General features: G+C 40.7%; 2 long non-coding RNA genes across 9 annotated transcripts in view; one reads left to right on the forward strand and one right to left on the reverse strand.

Moving 5' to 3' along the window:
- LOC139184549 (uncharacterized) overlaps window positions 1-21,917 on the forward strand; it is a 192,670-nt gene that overhangs the window by 110,822 nt on the left and 59,931 nt on the right. The gene's annotated exons all lie outside the window — the stretch shown is intronic.
- On the reverse strand, window positions 4,906-20,508 carry LOC109562687 (uncharacterized). Its single transcript, XR_002181190.2, has 3 exons — window positions 20,388-20,508; window positions 12,620-12,696; window positions 4,906-5,037 (listed from the first exon to the last, which is right to left on the reverse strand). It is a non-coding gene; the product is annotated as an uncharacterized lncRNA (long non-coding RNA).

The following is a 21,917-nucleotide window of genomic DNA, read 5'->3' on the forward strand; positions in this document are numbered from 1 at the left end:
GACTGTAGCCTGCCAGGCTCCTCTGTCCATTAATTTTCCAGGCAAGAATCCTGGAGTGGGTTGCCATTTTCTCCTCCAGGGAATCTTCCTGACCCAGAGCTTGAACCTGTATCTCTTGTGTTTCCTGCATTGGCAGGCAGATTTTTTTCCGCTGTGCCACTTGGGAAGCCTACATTCTTGTATATTTAATTCCAATTCTTTATCAACAAGTTGCAAGTCACTTTATTGAGAACACTTAGGAACCAGAAGTAACTGAGGATTTGGAAAAGGAACATGAGAATAGTTATATGGTGGTTCAGCATCCGAAGTGACTTAGCGCACACACACATACCACACACTTAGCTTAGTGGCTAAGAGGTCTGGCTCTGGTATCAAACTTGGGTTTAAATTCTCCCCTTATCACGCACTAGTTGTGTGACCTTGGAAGACATATTGGACATCTAGAAATCTTTATTTCCTTATTCATAAAATGAACATAATACTAATATATGTCTCATAAGGTGGTTGTAAGTGTTAAGTGAAATAATGCATACAACACTCAGCACATTGTTATTAGATAGATGTTAGCTACTGCTATGTAGATATGAATACAAGAGGTTTTTCCAGCAAAACTTGGGAAGAGGTAAAGAAAGCTGAGGCAGCAACCTCTTCTTTCATACCACATTCTTTTTTTTGTTAAAATGGTGAGAACTCAGATGTGTTTCAGAAGATCCTTTAACCAGAATAATTTCTGGAAAGAGACCATAATGTATTAGCATGTATATTAGAAAAAAGTTTTGAAAAAAATTGCCCCTCATTTGTGCAAAATAGGCTAGTATACGGAGAGCCTTTTGAGCATCTACTTTTAAATCTCTGTGTCCCTGAAATTATAGTATAAACTGAGATGATAGGAGTTAGAACTCTAAATTATAAAAATCAAAAAGGATCAGACACTTTTAAACAATGCCAGTTCTCAATGTGCATGCTCTTTGCAATAAAGCTAATAACCTTATAATTTATAGCTTATAAATTACAAATTTTAAATTATAGTTTATAATTTTCATATTGAAATTTAGAGAAAGTGGTCTTCTGAAAATTTATAGTAAGTGAGGGATGAAAAATGAAATTAATTATATTGTATTGAGTCTTATTAATTTAAGATGCCAAATGGCGTTCACTTAATGTACTGTCTTTATTTTAGGAATTGTTAAAAAAATGTCTGTGAGAGCTTTCTTAGAGTTATCCACTAGCTCACGTTCCTGACAGATACATTTCTTTAGTAATATCTCAATTTCCAAATCTATTACTACATTCTTCTGTGAAGGAAGCTTAAAGAAATTAATTCTTGTCCTTGGATGTGGAAGAGGGCACTGCTCTGCTTTTTGTCAGAGGTATTATTATATGTATTTGAGTTGTTGTTGTATTTGAGTACATTTCCCAAATATTCAGTAGGCATGAGTGGCTACACCAATGAGCATAAATGTGTCCAGTAATCACATCAGACGTTATAACCTATAAGCTTGTAATGTCTGATGTTTACAAGCAGCAGGTAGAAAAGGCTATGTACAAAAATATACATGCACTTCAATGTTTATTTCATCTGTGTGAAATTAAGCTTATTTATCTGTAACATATAGCAGGAAATATGTCAACTGTTTTGAACTTAGTATTTTGCATAATATATTCATAAACATTATAAATGTTTAGTATTTATTCTTAGATGAGAGGTTAAAAGTTTTAGGATGCACAAAAAATGATTAACATTCTGTAAGAATTCTGGGAAATGATTGAGGACATACGAATGAGAGACTGGAGGAGAGAGCAAAGAGCCTAGGATACAAAATCAGAACAAAGAACATAGGGCCAGAGAAAACTGACTGAAAATGAGGGTGGGGAAGAAAACAGTAAGGAATTATTAAACCAAAGCATCAAGTAACCAAAAGCTATAATCAAAGTAGAAATTTGCATTTCAAATATGTATTATGCCTGTAAGAAGTGTGGTAGACATTAGGGGCCTGAATGCTGGGCACTGTGCTTGAGGCCAGTGAAACAGCAAAGGAATTCAGTCCAGTACAGGGTCTCGACCTCAGCAGTGCTGGCGTTTGAATCCAGGTAACTAATTTGTTGTGGGTGTTCTCTCTCCTGCACATTGTGGGATGTTGAGTAGCATCCTAGATGCCAGTAACACACCCTCCCAAATCCTGACAGTCAAAAATGTTTCTAGAAATTGCTGAAATCCCTCCCTGCTATCCACCCTACCCCTCCACAAAGGGACAAGATCTTCTCCAGTTGAGAACCATTGGTCTAATGGCAGTAACAGACAAAACACAGAAGTTTCTCACACGTCATAGTAAGTGCCATGATGCTGTAGGACTGGCAGGAGTGCAGTGAAGGGGCACCTCACGAAGACTGTGGGTATGCGGGGAAATCAGCAAAGACTTAGGGAGGGAAATGAGGTTTCCCTTGAAAACTGAGCAGCAGCCTGTGGGGGTGTGCGAAGGAGAAGGAGGAGGAGGAGGGAAAGGAAAGGAGGAGGGAAGAAGAGTGAAGAGTGGTGGGGCATTACTTGGTCCAGGCCGCGGACGGTGAATGAGAAAATGCACAAAGGCCTGAACCAGCATACTATGTTAAAGGACCTAGCAGCCAGGACATGCAGTGTTACTGAAGCGTGAAGTGCGAAGGGAGGATAGTGGGCTTTGCAGCCACAAGGCTACAGAACACATTTTTCATAGCTCAAGGTCACTCTTCTGTTACCCTTTACACTGAGGTTATCATCATCCATTTTTCTCTCACCACTGCTGGGGAGCCCATTAAATACTTGCGTTATACTTGGTCCCAACAGTTACTAGACTGTAGCATCTTTTATTTCATCACCTGAATGCTGAAATCAGTTGAAATTTTGCAGAATCTCAGGTGTGTTTTTCTTGAGGTTTGGGACAGAAGCATTTAAAAGATGCGTGACACTTAAAACTAGAGAAAAAAAAATACCTGTAACAATTTGTTCCTTTATTCAGCTTGAAACTTTTTATAAAGGTAAAAAATAATTTTAAGGATAAATGTCATCATCATTTTATTTGAGCTCTTTTGATCTCCTGTGAGCTCTGGGAAATCAGGATCTGTGTCTTTTTCACATTTATCAAGATGTCTGATGTACAGAAGGTGCTTGATCAATGTTTATTGAATAGATTTATTTATGTTTATTTTTAATAATAACATTTAGGGACTTCCCTGGTAGCTCACTTGATAAAGAATCTGCCTGCAATGCAGGAGACCCCAGTTTGATTCCTGGGTCGGGAAGATCCACTGGAGAAGGGATAGGTTACCCTTAGCCTCTTCAGTCTATCTATACTATACACTCATCGGAAAGGACCCTGATGCTGGGAGGGATTGGGGGCCGGAGGAGAAGGGGACGACAGAGGAGGAGATGGCTGGATGGCATCACTGACTCGATGGACGTGAGTCTGAGTGAACCCCGGGAGCTTGTGATGGACAGGGAGGCCTGGCGTGCTGTGATTCATGGGGTCGCAAAGAGTCGGATACGACTGAGCGAATGAACTGACTGACTGATACTATACACTATAATAAAATGCCATAGACTGAGTGGCTTACAAACAATAGAAATTTATTTTTCACAGTTCTGGAGACCGACAAGTCCAAGATCAAGGTGCTGACAGATTGGGTGTTTGGTTGATACCCCGATTTCTGGTTCACATAAATCCGTCTCTGCTGAAACTTTACATGTCAGAGGGGCAGCAGGTCTCAGGGGTCTCTTTTATAAGGCACTACTTCATTCATGAGGGGTTTGCTCTCATGACTAAGCACCTCTCAAGAACCCCATATCCTAATACCATCATATTAAGGATTATATTTCAATGTATTAATTTCAGAGAGACAGAAACTTTCATTCTATAGCACATCTCTGTAGAGCACAATACAGGAAAAATTTCCCAAGGATGTGATCTCGTTTGATAAGTATAGCAAGTATGTAAATACTTGCAGTGAGGTAATAAATAAGGAATTGTTTCTAACTCCAAGTTGTATCTTATCCTTGATTTAATATTTTCCAAACCATACTTTCCTACTGTACAGAACTGTAAAGAACACTGTTAACAGAAACATTTTCTGTGTTGTATAAGTGCTTGTTATATGATGGATAAGAGAGGGAGGGATTATAGATACATATTTTCAATTCTTCTAAATCCCTAGAATCATAAAATAATAAAGGAGGGAGGATCCTTAACAGCCAAACCTTTTGATTTCATGGGCATGGAAACTGAGGCTATATAGCTCCTTAGTGTAGAGCCAGGATTATAACCTGGGTCTCCCTATGTTTGGGTGGGCACATAAGAACTTACTAGTAAGTGTGTTTACCTAAACTTCCATGTCTCTATAAGTAGCAGACCTGCACAGCTGAAGCCTGGATTATGGAGGTTTCTGTGTACAGCGTGGCCACTATAGAAGGATATGTTCCAGAAGGTGGCCTCCAAGGACACAAGAAACAGCATATTTTAAAAAAGGCACACATGCCTATTCTATCATACCAGTATTGAACAATGCTATCCAGGTGTCCAAATATAATAACCTGTCTGTTTTATTTTTCCTAGAACAGGATGCAAGGCATGGAGAGGTTAAATTTTGCATAGATTTCTGTTAGCCAAGTCAACATCTGTTTGCTTCTTAATCATGAGTCATCCCCATTCCTTATAAGTAGGGCAGGAGGGCAGCTGGAGTTTCCCAACTGACTTCTTGGTCACTGCTTCCTGTCTCTGCTGCTCTTTATCCTTCATGGCACAACTTTATTGGCAAAAAGTGAAACAGATACTACTACCTAGGGTAGGTGTCTCTACTGACTCAGATGCCTGGGGCTTGTGTTATGGTAAAATGAATGTCTGACTTTACCAACAGCGTGAATAATTGAATCTCTTCCCAAGTTTTATTGCTCAATATTCCACCCAGAAAGGAACCCCAACCACACTTAGCCTATCAAAGGCTATCTGTGATTAACACATGCAGAGCTCGTCATAGGCGATATGGATGATTGTCATGGATGGATCATCGCTGCAAGAGAGAAAAACACTTTGAGCTGTTGTGGCTGTGTCCTTGCACACTCTTTCTGTCCCTGCCCTCCTACCCCACCCTCTCCCACACACATACACACACACACAAAAACCAATCTTTAAAAACAAAGACTAAATAAGTGTTGATGCACCAAGAATCATTCACTAGTCATGCTTGTTGCTGAAACTTGAAAGCAGTAGGCTCTTGTTTAGCTAGGTGTGTGTGTCTTCCTCTTGAAGGTGGCAACCCTGAGAATAGAAGGGAAGAATCCTCTTGAAGGTACATAAAATTCCTATTGCAATTAGTATGTCCAGGGCACTCACTTTAGCACTTAAAATAATGCAATCCCTTTCACAGCTGTTATTTCTGAATTCCATATATACAGCTTGAATTATCCAATGGCCTTTCTTTGATATCATATCATATCATATTGATCCTCTCTGTCTGGGACAGTGGGGAACATAGAATAAATGCTCAATAGATACTACTTAAACTAAATTAACTCTAGGGATTCAAAGTTTTAGGATGCCACTTAATCATGCAAGCCTTTTCTTCAAGATTTTACTGGCCAAGGGAAAAGGCAAGAGCTTGTAAAGTTAAAGTGGGACTAAATTCTAGCATTCATTCATTTTATAATTGGCACCTTGACACCAAGAGCTTTCTTTTCCTCTCTGATTCTTAAAAACAAAGTAAAGCAAGACAAAACAAAAACTAAACAAAATCCCTCTTATTTAAAAAAAAATAGAAAAGTAAAAAATAACTTGTAAGTCTCTAGTCTAGACCAGTAGCTGTCCCTAACAGTATGTGGGCCCAGGGACAGTTGCAGATGGAGGGAGAAGGGGAAGGCACCTCTCTTGTGTGGGAGGTTTGGAGAGCACAGGTGATGGGCCCAGCACGAAAGTCTAAGTTCCAGGACCACCAAGCAGCTGCCTCTTGGCAAATACTTAGTTCTAGAATTGTGCACACCCTGAAGTGTGGTCCAACCACGAGAGAGCAGACTTGGGGAAGAAGTCCATTCAGGCCTTTGAATTGGTCTCTGTCAGTTAGACAGAAAATCCAGGGCCTTGAGAACCAGGATCATGGTCTGATGAGGGATAGTTGTGCATGAGGAGGGCATGTTATCTTGACCTGAAGGATACCTTGCCCTTTCAGGAGCATGGATGGAAGAAGGGTCTTTAAAAGGCAAGATCTAGGGCAGCATTCCCAGTTGCTCAGACTTATAGGTGGTACCGTTTCAAAACCACACTAAGACTTTGTTTAACATTCAGTTTCCTATGTTGTACTCCCAGATACTTTGATGTAGCAGCTCTGAGGCAGGGTCTCAGAATCTGCCTGTGCAATCAGAGGTGGATCTCCTGGTGTTTCCTGGTTTGACTCTGTTCATTTGGGTGGATGTTTACCTCCAGGAGAGAGGCCTCTTTCCTCAGCTCTCCTGCTCACACTGCCCTCCCCCAGGCCCTGAGTGACTCACACGCTTCCTATTGCCGACCTTTCTCTGTTGTGGTTGCCAGCACCATTGCTGTGCAGACATAGCCTGCTCACTGTATGTTAGCGCAGGTTCTGTTTACCTGCTGCCACCATGGCTATTCTGTCACCATTGTTTGTTCTGTCCCTCGATTGTTGTAGGAGAACATGTTATTATTCCTGCTGCCACTGCCATCAAGCTGCAATCCCTAGGCTGTTTCTGTGGCACACAGAAGGGGCTTTTCTGCTGTGTGTTCTTCTTCTATCAGCTAGACTTACAAACTGTCATTAAGTGACAATTGGATGTTGGCCATTCTAGATATGGCCTCATGGTTCCCAGCCCTCCATATAATTCTTGTACCTGTTTTCTGACACCTGAAAAGGTACCCATGTCTTTCATCACCCTTATCTTCTTGGGGACTAAGCAACAACAGCAACAACAGTTTCTCCCCAGAACTTAAGGAAGTACTTCTATCCTCCCAAAGGTTCTGAATCTCAGTACCCAAGACTTGGCTTTCAGTCCTAACACCCTTCTCCTCTCTTCTTTCAGGGAATCCATGTTACTTCCTAAATTTCCTGGATTCATGAAGTAGGTAGGCCTACAAACTGTTTCATTATGACCTTTGCCACATTTATGTGATAGATTTCTTACAGGATTAGATAAATTGTTGTAAAATGACTCCCTTCTATTTTGAGGAACTTATAGAAAACTAATGAAGAGCATGAAGACTGGACAAGACCAAAAATTCTTGATGCAGGGATCAAACCCAGGTCTCCTGTATCACAGGCAGGTTCTTTACCGTCTGAGCCACCAGGGAAGCCCATATTTATTTTAAAGTATATTAAAATACGGGGCTTCCCCAGGAGCTCAATGAGTAAAGAATCTACCTTCAATGCAGGAGACACAGGAGACTTGGGTTTGATCCTTGAGTCAGGAAGAGCCTTGGAGGAGGAAATGGCAACCCACTCCAGTATTCTTACTTGGAGAATCCCATGGGTTCTATAGTTCAAAGGGTTGCAAAGAATTGAACACAACTGAGTGACTATGCGTGTATGCATGTATGTTAGAATATGGGCCCAGAACATAAAAAAGTTGATTAGAAACTATTTAGGTATTAAACAAATGACTTGGTGAATAATAAATGCTGCTGTGGTAAACTTGTACACATATAATAATGTCCTGTATTGTGTATATATATTAATATAAATGCATTTGTCAAAACTTATAGCTTCATATATTATAAAATAGTGTTTTGAGATATTCATTTAAATTTGAATAGGTTCCCAGGTTGAGGGTCTTCTTTGCTTTTGAGAAAAAATGACCCAGCAAAACAGTTAACAGAGAATCAAAAGTTTGCCTTGGCATAAGAGAAAATTTAGAATAAGCTATCAGATTAAATCAGTTTTCTCCACCTGCAACTCGATGAGAATTTCCAGAAGAAAGGAGAGAATAAGGAGAGAGTGAAGACTTAGATCCCTAATAAGGACTCTGCCCAAGTTCTGAGGGTATAGGAGAAGAAATTCTCCCACCCTCATATCCCCACGATAGTTTTGGTTGGGGAGTTCAGAGATGTCCATAATATAGTGTATGGGGAGCAAGACAGAACCCAGAATTTCCATATGGCAATGATTGCCATAAATTGGAAATAAAGAAAATATCACTGAAGTATACCTGGGCTGGTGAGTATGAGGTAACCTCATGGAGTTTCTTTAAGGCCCATAGCGGTAGAATATTTTTTTGTGGTTGAGAGCTACATACTCATGGAAGAGAGCTTTAGAATGAAATGACCCTGCAATAGAAAATGAAGGATACAGTAGGGCAATTGCCATTGTGTGGAGAAACAACTGAAGACAAATTGGGGTTAAGAATGTGTAAGTATATGTAGCCAGCATATATGATTGCCCACAACAGATGTTTTTTTCTTGACTTTTGCAAATCATCTTCATGTGTGTTTCTGCAGCACAGTCTGATGATAAATACTGTAGTTCATCAGTTCCAGAATCAGTCATTTCAGTTGCTCAGTCGTGTCTGACTCTTTGCGACCCCATAGACTGCAGCACGCCAGGCTTCTCTGTCCATCACCAACTCCTAGAGCTTACTCAAACTCGTGTCCATCGAGTTGGTGATGCCATCCAATCATCTCATCCTTTGTTGTCCCCTTCTCCTCCTGTCTTCAATCTTTCCCAACATCAGGTCTTTTCCAATGCGTCAGCTCTTTGCATCAGGTGGCCAAAGTATTGGAGTTTCAGCTTCAGCATCAGTCCTTCCAATGAATATTCAGGACTGGTTTCCTTTAGGATGGACTGGTTGGATCTCCTTGAAGTCCAAGGGACTCTCAAGAGTCTCCTCCAACACCACAGTTCAAAAGCATCAGTTCTTCAGTGCTCAGTATTCTTTATGGTCCAACTCTCATATCCATACATGACTACAGGAAAAACCATAGCTTTGACTAGATGGACCTTTGTTGGCACAGTAATGTCTCTGCTTCTTAATATGCTGTCTAGGTTGGTCATAGCTTTCCTTCCAAGGAGCAAGTGTCATTTAATTTCATGGCTGCAGTCACCATCTGCAGTGATTTTGGAGCCTCAAAAAATAAAGTCTCTCACTGTTTCCATTGTTTCTCCATCTATTTATCATGAAGTGATGGGACTGGATGCCATGATCTTAGTTTTCTGAATGTTGAGTTTAAGCCAACTTTTTCACTCTCCTCTTTCACTTTCATCAAGAGACTCTTTAGTTCTTCACTTTCTGCCATAAGGGTGGTGTCATCTGCATATCTGAGGTTATTAATATTTCTCCTGGCAATCTCAATTCTAGCTTGTGCTTCAGCCGTCCCAGCATTTTGCATGATGTACTCTGCATAGAAGTTAAATTAGCATGGTGACAATATACAGCCTTGACATACTCCTTTCCCAGTTTGGAAGCAGTCCATTGTTCCATGCCCAGTTCTAATTGTTGTTTCTTGACCTGCATAAAGATTTCTCAGGAGGCAGGTAAGGTGGTTTGGTATTCCCATCTCTTTAAGAATTTTCCAGTTTGTTGTGATCCACACTGTCAAAGACTTTTGTGTAGTCAATAGAGCAGAAGTAGATGTTTTTCTGGAATTCTCTTGCTTTCTCTATGATCCAGCAGATGTTGGCAATTTGATCTCTGGTTCCTCTGCCTTTTCTAAATCCAGCTTGAACATCAGGAAGTTCATGGTCCATGTACTGTTGAAGCCTGGCTTGGAGAATTTTGAACATCACCTTGCTTGCATGTGAGACTAGTACAATAGTGCAGTAGTTTGAACATTCTTTGGCCTTGCCTTTCTTTGGGATTAGAGTGAAAACTGACCTTTTCCAGTCCTGTGGCCACAGCTGAGTTTTCCATATTTGCTGGCATATTGAGTGTAGCACTTTAACAGCATCATCTTTTAGGATTTGAATAGCTCAACTGGAATTCCATCACCTCCACTAGCTTTGTTCATAGAAATGCTTCCTAAGGCCCACTTGACTTCACACTTCAGGATGTCTGGCTCTAGGTGAGTGATCACACTATCCTGATTATCATGGTCATGAAGATCTTTTTTGTACAGTTTTTCTGCGTATTCTTGCTACTTTTTCTTAATATCTTCTGATTCTGTTAGGTCCATACCGTTTCTCTCCTTTATTGTGCCCATCTTTGCATGAAATATTCCCTTAGTATCTCTAATTTTCTTTAAGAGATCTCTAGTCTTCCTCATTCTATTGTTTTCTTCTATTTGTTTGCATTGATCACTGAGGAAGGCATTCTTATCTCTCCTTGCTATTCTTTGGAACTCTGTATTCAAATGGATATATCTGTCCTTTTCTCTTTTGCTGTAAGCCTCTCTTCTTTTCTCAGCTATTTGTAAGGCCTCTTCAGACAACCATTTTGCCTTTTTGCATTTCTTTTTCTTGGAGATGGTCTTGATCAATGCCTCCTGTACAATGTCATGAACCTCCCTTCATAGTTCTACAGGCACTCTATCAGATCTAATCCCTTAAATCTATTTGTCACTTCCACTGCATAATTTTTTGTTGTTGTTGTTGTTGTTGTTGTTTTTTTTTTATTCCTTTATTTCTCATGTGTTCCCCATCCTGAACCCTCCTCCCTCCTCCCTCCCCATACCATCCCTCTGGGTCGTCCCAGTGCACCAGCCCCAAGCATCCAGCATCGTGCATTGAACCTGGACTGGCATCTCGTTTCATACATGACATTTCACATGTTTCAATGCCATTCTCCCAAATCTTCCCACCCTCTCCCTCTCCCACAGAGTCCATAAGCCTGTTCTATACATCAGTGTCTCTTTTGCTATCTCATATACAGGGTTATCGTTACCACTGTATAATTATAAGGGATTTGATTTAGGTTATACCTGAATGGTCTAGTGGTTTTCCCTACTTTCTTCAATTTAAGTCTGAATTTTGCAATAAGGAGTTCATGATCTGAGCCACAGTCAGCTTCTGGTCTTGTTTTTGCTGACTGTATAGAGCTTCTTCATCTTTGGCTGCAAAGAGTATAATCAGTCTGATTTCGGTGTTGACTATCTGGTGATGTCCATGTGTAGAATCTTCTCTTGTGTTGTTGGAAGAAGGTGTTTGCTATGACCAGTGCATTCTCTTGGCAAAACTCTATTAGCCTTTGCCCTGCTTCATTCCGTATTCCAAGGCCAAATTTGCCTGTTACCCCAGGTGTTTCTTGACTTCCTACTTTTGCATTCCAGTCCCCTATAATGAAAAGGACATCTTTTTGGGGTGTTAGTTCTAAAAGGTCTTGTAGGTCTTCATAGAACCATTCAACTTCAGCTTCTTCAGCATACTGGTCAGGGCATTGGATTACACAGTTGGATTACTGTGATATTGAATGGTTTGCCTTGGAAGCAAACAGATCATTCTGATATTTTTGAGATTGCATCCAAGTTCTAGAATAACTTCAGCTATTATCTCTTCAAATAATGCCTCTGTCCCATTATCTGTCTTTCTTCTGAGATTCTAATGAAGTGTATGTAAGAGTTTCTTAATGTACTTTCTATATATTTTACTTCCTTCATTTATTGCTCATCTTTATGTCTTTGTGTTTTGTTCTGGATAATTTCTTATGACCTATCTTCCAGCTCACTAAGCATTTTTTCTACTATGTCTAGTGTACTATTTAGAAAAGGCAATGGCAGCCCACTCCAGTACTCTTGCCTGGAAAATCGCATGGATGAGGAGCCTGGTAGGCTGCAGTCCATGCAGACTCGCTAAGAGTCAGACACGACTGAGCGACTTCCCTTTCACTTTTCACTTTCATGCATTGGAGAAGGAAATGGCAACCCACTCCAGTGTTCTTGCCTGGAGAATCCCAGAGACGGGGAGCCTGGTGGGCTGCTATTTATGGGGTCGTGCAGAGTCGGACATGACTGAAGCGACTTAGCAGTAGTGGTGTACTATTAAGCCTATTTATTGAATTCTTGATTTTAATTATTGAAATTTTCAGGTCTAGGATGTCTAATTTGCCAAATTTCCTATTTTCTGTCAGAGTTTTTAAGGTTGATGTTTATCTCCTTGAACATAGTAATCATAGTTGTTTTTATCTTTATTTAAAAATTATAACATCTGGAGCCTCTAGAATCAGTTTTTGTTGCCCATGGTTTACATTCATAGTATCTAGTCTCCACATTCATTGGATACTTTGGTTGTTTGCTAGACATTTTTTTTTTCCTAATAATTTTATAAACACAAAGAGCACGAATTATTTGAAAACTGGAGGGACGTTTTGTCCACCAAAGAAGGTATTTAATTAATCTAATGAAATGCTGGGGACACTAATAATTCAGTGGGTGCTAAGTCGCTTCAGTCAGTCCAACTCTTTGCAGTCTCATGGACTGCAGCCTGCCAGGCTCCTCTGTCCATGGGATTCTCCAGGCAAGAATACTGGAGTGGTTTGCCATGTCCTTCTCCAGGGGATCTTCCTGACCCAGGGATTGAAGCCATGACTCCTGCAGCCCCTGCATTGCAGGTGGATTCTTTACTGCTGAGCCACTGGGTAATCTAAGTTCTAGATTTGGTATTTTCTGGGCCACTCTGCTTGTCTGTATTTCATAAAAGAAATAGTTTACTTCTGACTTATACTTACATCTATGGGTGGCTGCTCTGTAGTTTATGGACGTCCATCTTTTCCTGCTTTGGACACTGGTTTTTATCTTCCTAGTTCTGTGAAGATACCAAAAGTATAGTTCAGCCTCTTGACCACATCTCTCCAATTGGCAAAAGCCTCCAATTTAAAAGAAGGAGGTCATAGTACCAAGCTTACTTGTCTGGATTCCCATCCCTCTGTTTCTGGGATTGGTAATTCATCAGTATTCTGCTGGCCCTTCAATGCTACCAAGAGTTTTGTCTCTTAAAATTTCACTCAGCTTTCTTAGTCATCTTTTGTGAGAAGACTGGCTTACAGTACCTTGTCTTCTAACAGAAGCAGATATTTTGCTTCTGCTCTACCTGAGTTAAAGCCATGTCATCTTGAGGCTTTAGCTATGTCCTGAAAGGAATTGGTGAAGTGGAATGAGACAGGCTCTCAAGAGCCTTGCTGATTTTGCAATGAAGACTATGATGATACTTGAATAAGAGCACTGTAATGTATTTTAATTTCCTCAGACAGATTCAGATTAATTTTCAGAATGACAAAATGCAAATGTAGTCTTGTTAGAGATTGCTGATGAGACTAAATTTTCTCACTGTCTGAGGAATGCCGAAGAAGGAAAAGGTAAAGAAAGCTATTTTTAAGGACCTTATGGGTCTGAATTCCTAAGTGAGAGTTAGTCTACCAATCTGGGCTTGGGCTACTTGGCATAGAGGATCCTATTACTGTGAAAAACTGGCTCCTCCTTTAATCTACATACATGTTGGAGTTGAGGTAGGGGTGTGGTGGAAAAGGAGTGTTGTGTTTTGTAAGAGGAAGCTATATTCTAAGGCCTGATTCTTCCCTTGCCTTGGAGGTAAGATGCTTATGAGATAACTGCTAGGACCAGATCAAGGGTCCCTCTTCTTGCTTTGCCTGTCAGAAGTTGAGTGCCTTGTTGTGAAGTGTACGTATGAAGAGAACTAACACAGCTCATAATGTGTAACTTGAAACAGTCTGAAAGATCTTGAGGAACACGAGAGAGATCCCTAGCTCTAGAAGGACCTTTAGGCAGCCAGAATAGAATGATTTACTTTTATTCTGTGTGAGAGTTATTTCAAAGAAATAACCTTCCTCCAAAGGTTGAGAGATTAATTGAAAGAGGAACATTGCTCATAGCCTCGCAATCCATTGGAGTGTGAGCTGCTCCCTTAAGCAAAGACTTCTGCTTCCTCTCTTTATTTTCTCCTGAACAGATTCTACCAGAGATGTCCCCCACAGACCACCAGAGTTGTAATTTGAGTACACATAGGAAATAAGATGAATCTGAGAAGATACCATCCATGGGAGAGTTCTTGTTCTAGAGAGACAAACTCAGATAAGAGATCCATTTGAAGGAGATTATAAATGTTTCTTAATGTCTTATAGATGCTTGAGTACAAATGCAAACAATAAGAATTTATGATAAGGATACAGAATCTAAAAGAAACATCAAGACCTCAGAAAGAAACAGGACCAGAGACTCAGATGCTTCTGCTCCTCTATGTGTCTGATTTCAGGTTTGTTTTTTTTTTTCTCTCTCTCTCTCTCTCTGTTTCCCTGTGGACTAGCTTTATCTACTTTCCTGTGCACATATGGAAAAATCCAATTGTTGAAAGTTACAGTGTGGTCCACTGGAGACCGGAATGGCAAACCACTTCAGTATTCTTGCCTTGAGAACCCCATGAACAGTGTGAAAAGGCAAAATGACAGGATACTGAAAGAGGAACTCCCCAGGTCAGTAGGTGCCCAATATGCTAATGGAGATCAGTGGAGAAATAACTCCAGAAAGAATGAAGGGATGGAGCCAAAGCAAAAACAATACCCAGCTGTGGATGTGACTGATGATAGAAGCAAGGTCCTATTCTGTAAAGAGCAATATTGCATAGGAACTTGGAATGTCAGGTCCATGAATCAAGGCAAACTGGAAGTGGTCAAACAGGAGATGGCAAGAGTGAACATCGACATTCTAGGAATCAGTGAACTAAAATGGACTGGAATGGGTGAATTTAACTTAGATGACCATTATATCTACTACTGCGGGCAGGAATCCATTAGAAGAAATTCGAGTAGCCATCATGGTCAACAAAAGAGTCTGAAATGCAGTACTTGGATGCGATCTCAAAAATGACAGAATGATCTCTGTTCGTTTCCAAGGCAAACCATTCAATATCACAGTAATCCAAGCCTATGCCCCAACCAGTAACGCTGAAGAAGCTGAAGTTGAATGGTTCTATGAAGACTTACAAGACCTTTTAGAACTAACACCCCAAAAAGATGTCCTTTTCATTATAGGGGACTGGAATGCAAAAGTAGGAAGTCAAGAAACACCTGGGGTAACAGGCAAATTTGGCCTTGGAATACGGAATGAAGCAGGGCAAAAGCTAATAGAGTTTTGCCAAGAGAATGCACTGGTCATAGCAAACACCTTCTTCCAACAACACAAGAGAAGATTCTACACATGGACATCACCAGATGGTCAACACCAAAATCAGACTGATTGTATTCTTTGCAGCCAAAGATGGAGAAGCTCTATACAGTCAGCAAAAACAAGACCAGAAGCTGACTGTGGCTCAGATCATGAACTCCTTATTGCCAAATTCAGATTTAAATTGAAGAAAGTAGGGAAAACCACTAAACCATTCAGGTATGACCTAAATAAAATCCCTTATGATTATACAGTGGAAGTGAGAAATAGATTTAAGGGACTAGATCTAATAGATAGAGTGCCTGATGAACTATGGAATGAGGTTCGTGACACTGTACAGGAGACAGTGATCAAGACCATCCCCATGGAAAAGAAATGCAAAAAAGCAAAATAGCTGACTGGGGAGGCCCAAATAGCTGTGAAAAGAAGAGAAGCGAAAAGCAAAGGAGAAAAGGAAAGATATAAGCATCTGAATGCAGAGTTCCAAAGAATAGGAAGAAGAGATAAGAAAGCCTTCCTCAGTGATTAATGCAAAGAAATTGAGGAAAACAACAGAATGGGAAAGACTAGAGATCTCTTCAAGAAAATCAGAGATACCAAGAGAACATTTCCTGCAAAGATGAGCTTGATAAAGGACAGAAATGGTATGGACCTATTAGAAGCAGAAGATATTAAGAAGAGGTGGCAAGAATACACAGAACTGTACAAAAAAAGATCTTCATGACCAAGATAATCATGATGGTGTGATCACTCATCTAGAGCCAGACATCCTGGAATGTGAAGTCAAGTGGGCCTTAAAAAGCATCACTACGAACAAAGCTAGTGGAGGAGATGGAATTCCAGCTGATGTATTTCAAATCCTGAAAGATGATGCTGTGAAAGTGCTGCACTCAATATGCCAGCAAATTTGGAAAACAGTAGTGGCCACAGGACTGGAAAAAGTCAGTTTTCACTCTAATCCCAAAGAAAAGCAATACCAAAGAACGCTTAAACTACCATACAATTGCACTCATTTCACACGCTAGTAAATTAATGCTCAAAATTCTCCAAGCCAGGCTTCAGCAATACGTGAACCGTGAACTTCCTGATATTCAAGCTGGTTTTAGGAAAGGCAGAGGAACCAGAGATCAAATTGCCAACATCTGTTGGATCTTGGAAAAAGCAAGAGAGTTCCAGAAAAACATCTATTTCTGCTTTATTGACTATGCCAAAGCCTTTGACTGTGTGGATCACAACCAACTGTGGAAAATTCTTAAAGAGATGAGAATACCAGACCACCTGACCTGCCTCTTGAGAAACTTATATGCAGGTCAGGAAGCAACAGTTAGAACTGGACATGGAACAACAGGCTGGTTCCAATAGGAAAAGGAGTACGTCAAGGCTGTATATTGTCACCCTGCTTATTTAACTTCTATGCAGAGTACATCATGAGAAACGCTGGACTGGAAGAAACACAAGCTGGAATCAAGATTGCTGGGAAAAATATCATAACCTCAGATATGCCAATGACACCACCCTTATGGCAGAAAGTGAAGAGGAACTAAAAAGACTCTTGATGAAAGTGAAATAGGAGAGTGAACAAGTTGGCTTAAAGCTCAACATTCAGAAAACGAAGATCATGGCATCTGGTCCCATCACTTCATGGGAAATAGATGAGGAAACAGTGTGAGACTTTATTTTTTGGGGCTCCAAAATCACTGCAGATGGTGATTGCAGCCATGAAATTAAAAGATGCTTACTCCTTGGAAGGAAAGTTATGACCAACCTAGATAGCATATTCAAAAGCAGAGACATTACTTTGACAACAAATGTCTATCCAGTCAAAGCTATGGTTTTCCCAGTAGTCATGTATAGATGTGAGAGTTGGATTGTGAAGAAGGCTGAGCACCAAAGAATTGATGCTTTTGAACTGTGGTTTTGGAGAAGACTCTTGAGGGTCCCTTGGACTGCAAGGAGATCCAACCAGTCCATTCTAAAGGAGATCAGCCCTGGGTGTTCTTTGGAAGAAATGATGCTAAAGCTGAAACTCCAGTACGTTGGCCACCTCATGTGAAGAGTTGACTCATTGGAAAAGACTCTGATGCTGGGAGGGATTGGGGGCAGGAGAAGAAAGGGACAACAGAGGATGAGATGGCTGGATGGCATCACTTACTCGATGGATGTGAGTCTGAGTGAACTCCGGGAGTTGGTGATGGACAGGGAGGCCTGGCGTGCTGCAACATGGGGTCACAGAGTTGGACACTACTGAGCAACTGAACTAACTAACTAACTACAAATATTTTAGGTTCCTTTTCCAGCTACCTGAAAGAGACTGTGGTCACTCTTTTCCTTTCTTTTCAAATTCCAAATCCCAGAGTCAAAGGCCTTCCTTGACCTAATGAACTGTGGTCATGGCATAAGGCCATGACCTGGAAATATGACATTAAGATCCATTCTTTTGATCATATGGACCAATATCAGTTCACAGGAAAGGTGGAGGGAATGTGGAGGAAGGTGCTGAGCAGACATTATAAAAGAACTCCACCAAAGGAAGCTCTTTGATATAATTTAATTTGTTATATATATGAGCATTCTGAAAAAATTCTTCACTCATATAACCAAGAACTTGTAAGCAATTAATTAAAAGATTGCATCCTTTAAGAAACTATGTCCAATTGAGTAATAACTAATATAGATATGGAATATATAATTTTTAAAATTTATGTTTAATATGTGAAAGTTGTTGGAAGAGGGTGTTTGTTATGACCAGAGCATTTTCTTGGCAAAACTCTATTAGTCTTTGCCCTGCTTCATTCCGTATTCCAAGGCCAAATTTGCCTGTTACTCCAAGTGTTTCTTGACTTCTTATTTTGCATTCCAGTCCCCTATAATGAAAAGGACATCTTTTTGGGGTGTTAGTTCTAAAAGGTCTTGTAAGTTTTCATAGAACCATTCAACTTCAGCTTCTTCAGCGTTACTGGTTGGGGCATAGGCTTGGATTACTGTGATATTGAATGGTTTGCCTTGGAAACGAACAGAGATCATTCTGTCATTTTTGAGATCGCATCCAAGTACTGCATTTCAGACTCTTTTGTTGACCATGATGGCTACCTCATTTCTTTTGAGGGATTCCTACCCGCAATAGTAGATATAATGGTCATCTGAATTAAATTCACCCATACCAGTCCATTTCAGTTCGCTGATTCCTAGAATGTCGACATTCACTGTTGCCATCTCTTGTTTGACCACTTCCAGTTTGCCTTGATTCATGGACCTGACATTCCAGGTTCCTATGCAATATTGGTCTTTACAGCATCAGACCTTGCTTCTATCACCAGTCACATCCACAGCTGCACTCAATATGCCAGCAAATTTGGAAAACTCAGCAGTGGCCACAGGACTGGAAAAGGTCAGTTTTCATTCCAATCCCAAAGAAAGGCAATGCCAATGAATGCTCAAACTACCACACAGTTGCACTCATCTCACATGCTAGTAAAGTAATGCTCAAAATTCTCCAAGCCAGGCTTCAGCAATATGTGAACTGTGAACTTCCTGATGTTCAAGCTGGTTTTAGAAAAGGCAGAGAAACCACAGATCAAATTGCCAACATCCGCTAGATCATGGAAAAAGCAAGAGAGTTCCAGAAAAACATCTACTTCTGCTTTATTGACTATGCCAAAGCCTTTGACTGTGTGGATCACAATAAACTGTGGAAACTTCTGAAACAGATGGGAATACCAGACCACCTGATCTGCCTCTTGAGAAATTTGTATGCAGATCAGGAAGCAACAGTTAGAAGTGGACATGGAACAACAGACTGGTTCCAATAGGAAAAGGAGTACGTCAAGGCTGTATATTGTCACCCTGCTTATTTAACTTCTATGCAGAGTACATCATGAGAAACGCTGGACTGGAAGAAACACAAGCTGGAATCAAGATTGCCAGGAGAAATATCAATAACCTCAGATGTGCAGATGACACCACCCTTATGGCAGAAAGTCAAGAGGAACTCAAAAGCCTCTTGATGAAAGTGAAAATGGAGAGTGAAAAAGTTGGCTTAACTCTCAACATTCAGAAAATGAAGATCATGACATCTGGTCCCATCACTTCATGGGAAATAGATGGGGAAACAGTGGAAACAGTGTCAGACCTTATTTTTTTGGGCTCCAAACTCACTGCAGATGGTGACTGCAGCCATGAAATTAAAAGACGCTTACTCCTTGGAAGGAAAGTTATGACCAACCTAGATAGCATATTCAAAAGCAGAGACATTACTTTGCCAACAAAGGTTCGTCTAGTCAAGGCTATGGTTTTTCCTGTGGTCATGTATGGATGTGAGAGTTGGACTGTGAAGAAGGCTGAGCACCAAAGAATTGATGCTTTTGAACTGTGGTGTTGGAGAAGACTCTTGAGAGTCCCTTGGACTGCAAGGAGATCCAACCAGTCCATTCTGAAGGAGATCAGCCCTGGGATTTCTTTGGAAGGAATGATGCTAAAGCAAACTCCAGTACTTTGGCCCCCTCATGTGAAGAGTTGACTCATTGGAAAAGACTCTGATTCTGAGAGGGGTTGGGGGCAGGAGGAAAAGGGGATGACAGAGGATGGCTGGATGGCATCACTGACTCAATGGACGTGAGTCTGAGTGAACTCTGGGAGTTGGTGATGGACAGGGAGGCCTGGCGTGCTGTGATTCATGGAGTCACAAAGAGTCGGTCACGACTGAGCGACTGAACTTAACTGATGTGAAAGTTGCTCAGTCGTGTCTGACTCTTTGGGACTTCATGGACTATACAGTACATGGAATTCTCCAGGCCAGAATACTGAGGAGGGTGGCCTTTCCCTTCTTCAGAGGATCTTCCCAACACAGGGATCAAGCACAGGTCTCACCCATTGCAAGTGGATACTTTGCCAGCTGACCCACATGGGAAGCCCAAGAATATTGGAGTAGGTAGCCTATCCCTTTTCCAGTGGATCTTCCTGACCCAGGAATTGAACCAAGGTCTCCTGAATTGCAGGCAGATTCTTTACCAACTGAGCTATCAATGAAGCCCTAAGTTTAATATAGAGTTTGTATATTATTTTGAAAAGTATAGAGAGTTCAGACATTTTGAAGAATATTGACAGAAAAATATTTATACAAACATTAAGATTAGAAATCTCTTCAAGAAAATTAGAGATACCAAGGGAATATTTCATACAAACATGGGCACCATAAAGGACAGAAAAGGTATGGACCTAACAGAAGCAGAAGATATTAAGAAGGGATGGCAAAAATACACAGAAGAACTGTACAAAAAAGATCTTCATGACCCAGATAACCATGGTGGTGTGATCACTCACCTAGAGCCAAACATCCTGGAGTGTGAGGTCAAGCGGGCCTTAGGAAGCATTTCTATGAACAAAGCTAGTGGAGGTGATGGAATTCCAGCTGAACTATTTCAAATCCTGAAAGATGATGCTGTGAAAGTGCTGCACTCAATATGCCAGCAAATTTGGAAAACTCAGCAGTGGCCACAGGACTAGAAAAGGCCAGTTTTCATTCCAATTCTAAAGAAAGGCAATGCCAAAGAATGTTCGAAACACTGCACAATTGCACTTATCTCACACGCTTGGCAAAGTCATGCTCAACATTCTGTAAGCTAGGCTTCAGCAGTACATGAATCGAGAACTTCCAGATATTCAAACTGGTTTTAGAAAGGGCAGAGGAACCAGAGATCAAATTGCCAACATATGTTGGATCATTGAGAAAGCAAGAGAATTCCAGAAAAACATCTGCTTTATTGACTACACTAAAGCCTTTGATGGTGTGGATCACAATAAACTGTGGAAATTCTTAAAGACGTGAGAATGCCAGACCATCTCACCTGCCTCCTGAGATATCTGTATGGAGGTCAGGAAGCAGCAGTTAGACCTGGACATGGAACAATGGACTGGTTCCAAATTGGGAAAGGAGCATGTCAAGGCCGCATATTGTTACCCTGCTTACTTAACTTATGCGGAGTACATCATGCAAAATGCCTGGCTGGCTGAAGCACAAGCTGAAATCAAGAATGCCAGGAGAAATATCAATAACCTCAGATATGCAGATGACACCACCCTTATGGCAGAAAGAGGAACTAAAGTGCCTCTTGATGAAAGTGAAATGGAGAGGAAAAAGCTGGCTTAAAACTCAGCATTCAAAAAACTAAGATCATGGCATCCAACCTACACAGCTCATTAAAAAGCACAGACATTACTTTGCCAACAAAGGTCCATCTAGTCAAAGCTATACGGTTTTTACAGTAGTCATGTAAGGATGTGAGAGTTAGACTATAAAGAAAGCTGAGTGCTGAGGAACTGATGTTTTTGAACTGTCGTGTTGGAAAAGAATCTTGAGAGTCCCTTGGACTGCTAGGAAATCCCACCAGTCAATCCTAAGGGAAATCAGTCCTGAATATTCATTGGAAGGACTGATGCTGAAGCTGAAACTCCAATACTTTGGCCACCTGATGCAAAGAGCTGACTCATTGGAAAAGACCCTGATGCTGGGAAAGATTGAAGGTGGGAGGAGAAGGGGACAACAGAGGATGAGATGGTTGGATGGCATCACCAACTGGATAGACTGAGTTTGAGTAAGCTCCAGGAGTTGGTGATGGACAGGGAAGCCTGGTGTGCTGCAGTCCATGGGGTGGCAAAGAGTAAGATCCAACTGAGTGACTGAACTGAACCAAACTGAATCATATATATTCGGTTCCTGTGAGAATGTACAATTCAAGTTTCTTACTTTACTGATGAAGAAACTGACAACATGAATCATGAGATTATAAGATTTTTAAAAGGTACTTTTAGGCTTTCATTTTAAATGCTTAAAAAAATCCCTGAAAATAGTGG

The sequence above is a fragment of the Bos indicus genome, chromosome 8 (assembly GCF_029378745.1).
Source record: "Bos indicus isolate NIAB-ARS_2022 breed Sahiwal x Tharparkar chromosome 8, NIAB-ARS_B.indTharparkar_mat_pri_1.0, whole genome shotgun sequence".
In the NCBI taxonomy this organism is placed as follows: Eukaryota; Metazoa; Chordata; class Mammalia; order Artiodactyla; family Bovidae; genus Bos; species Bos indicus.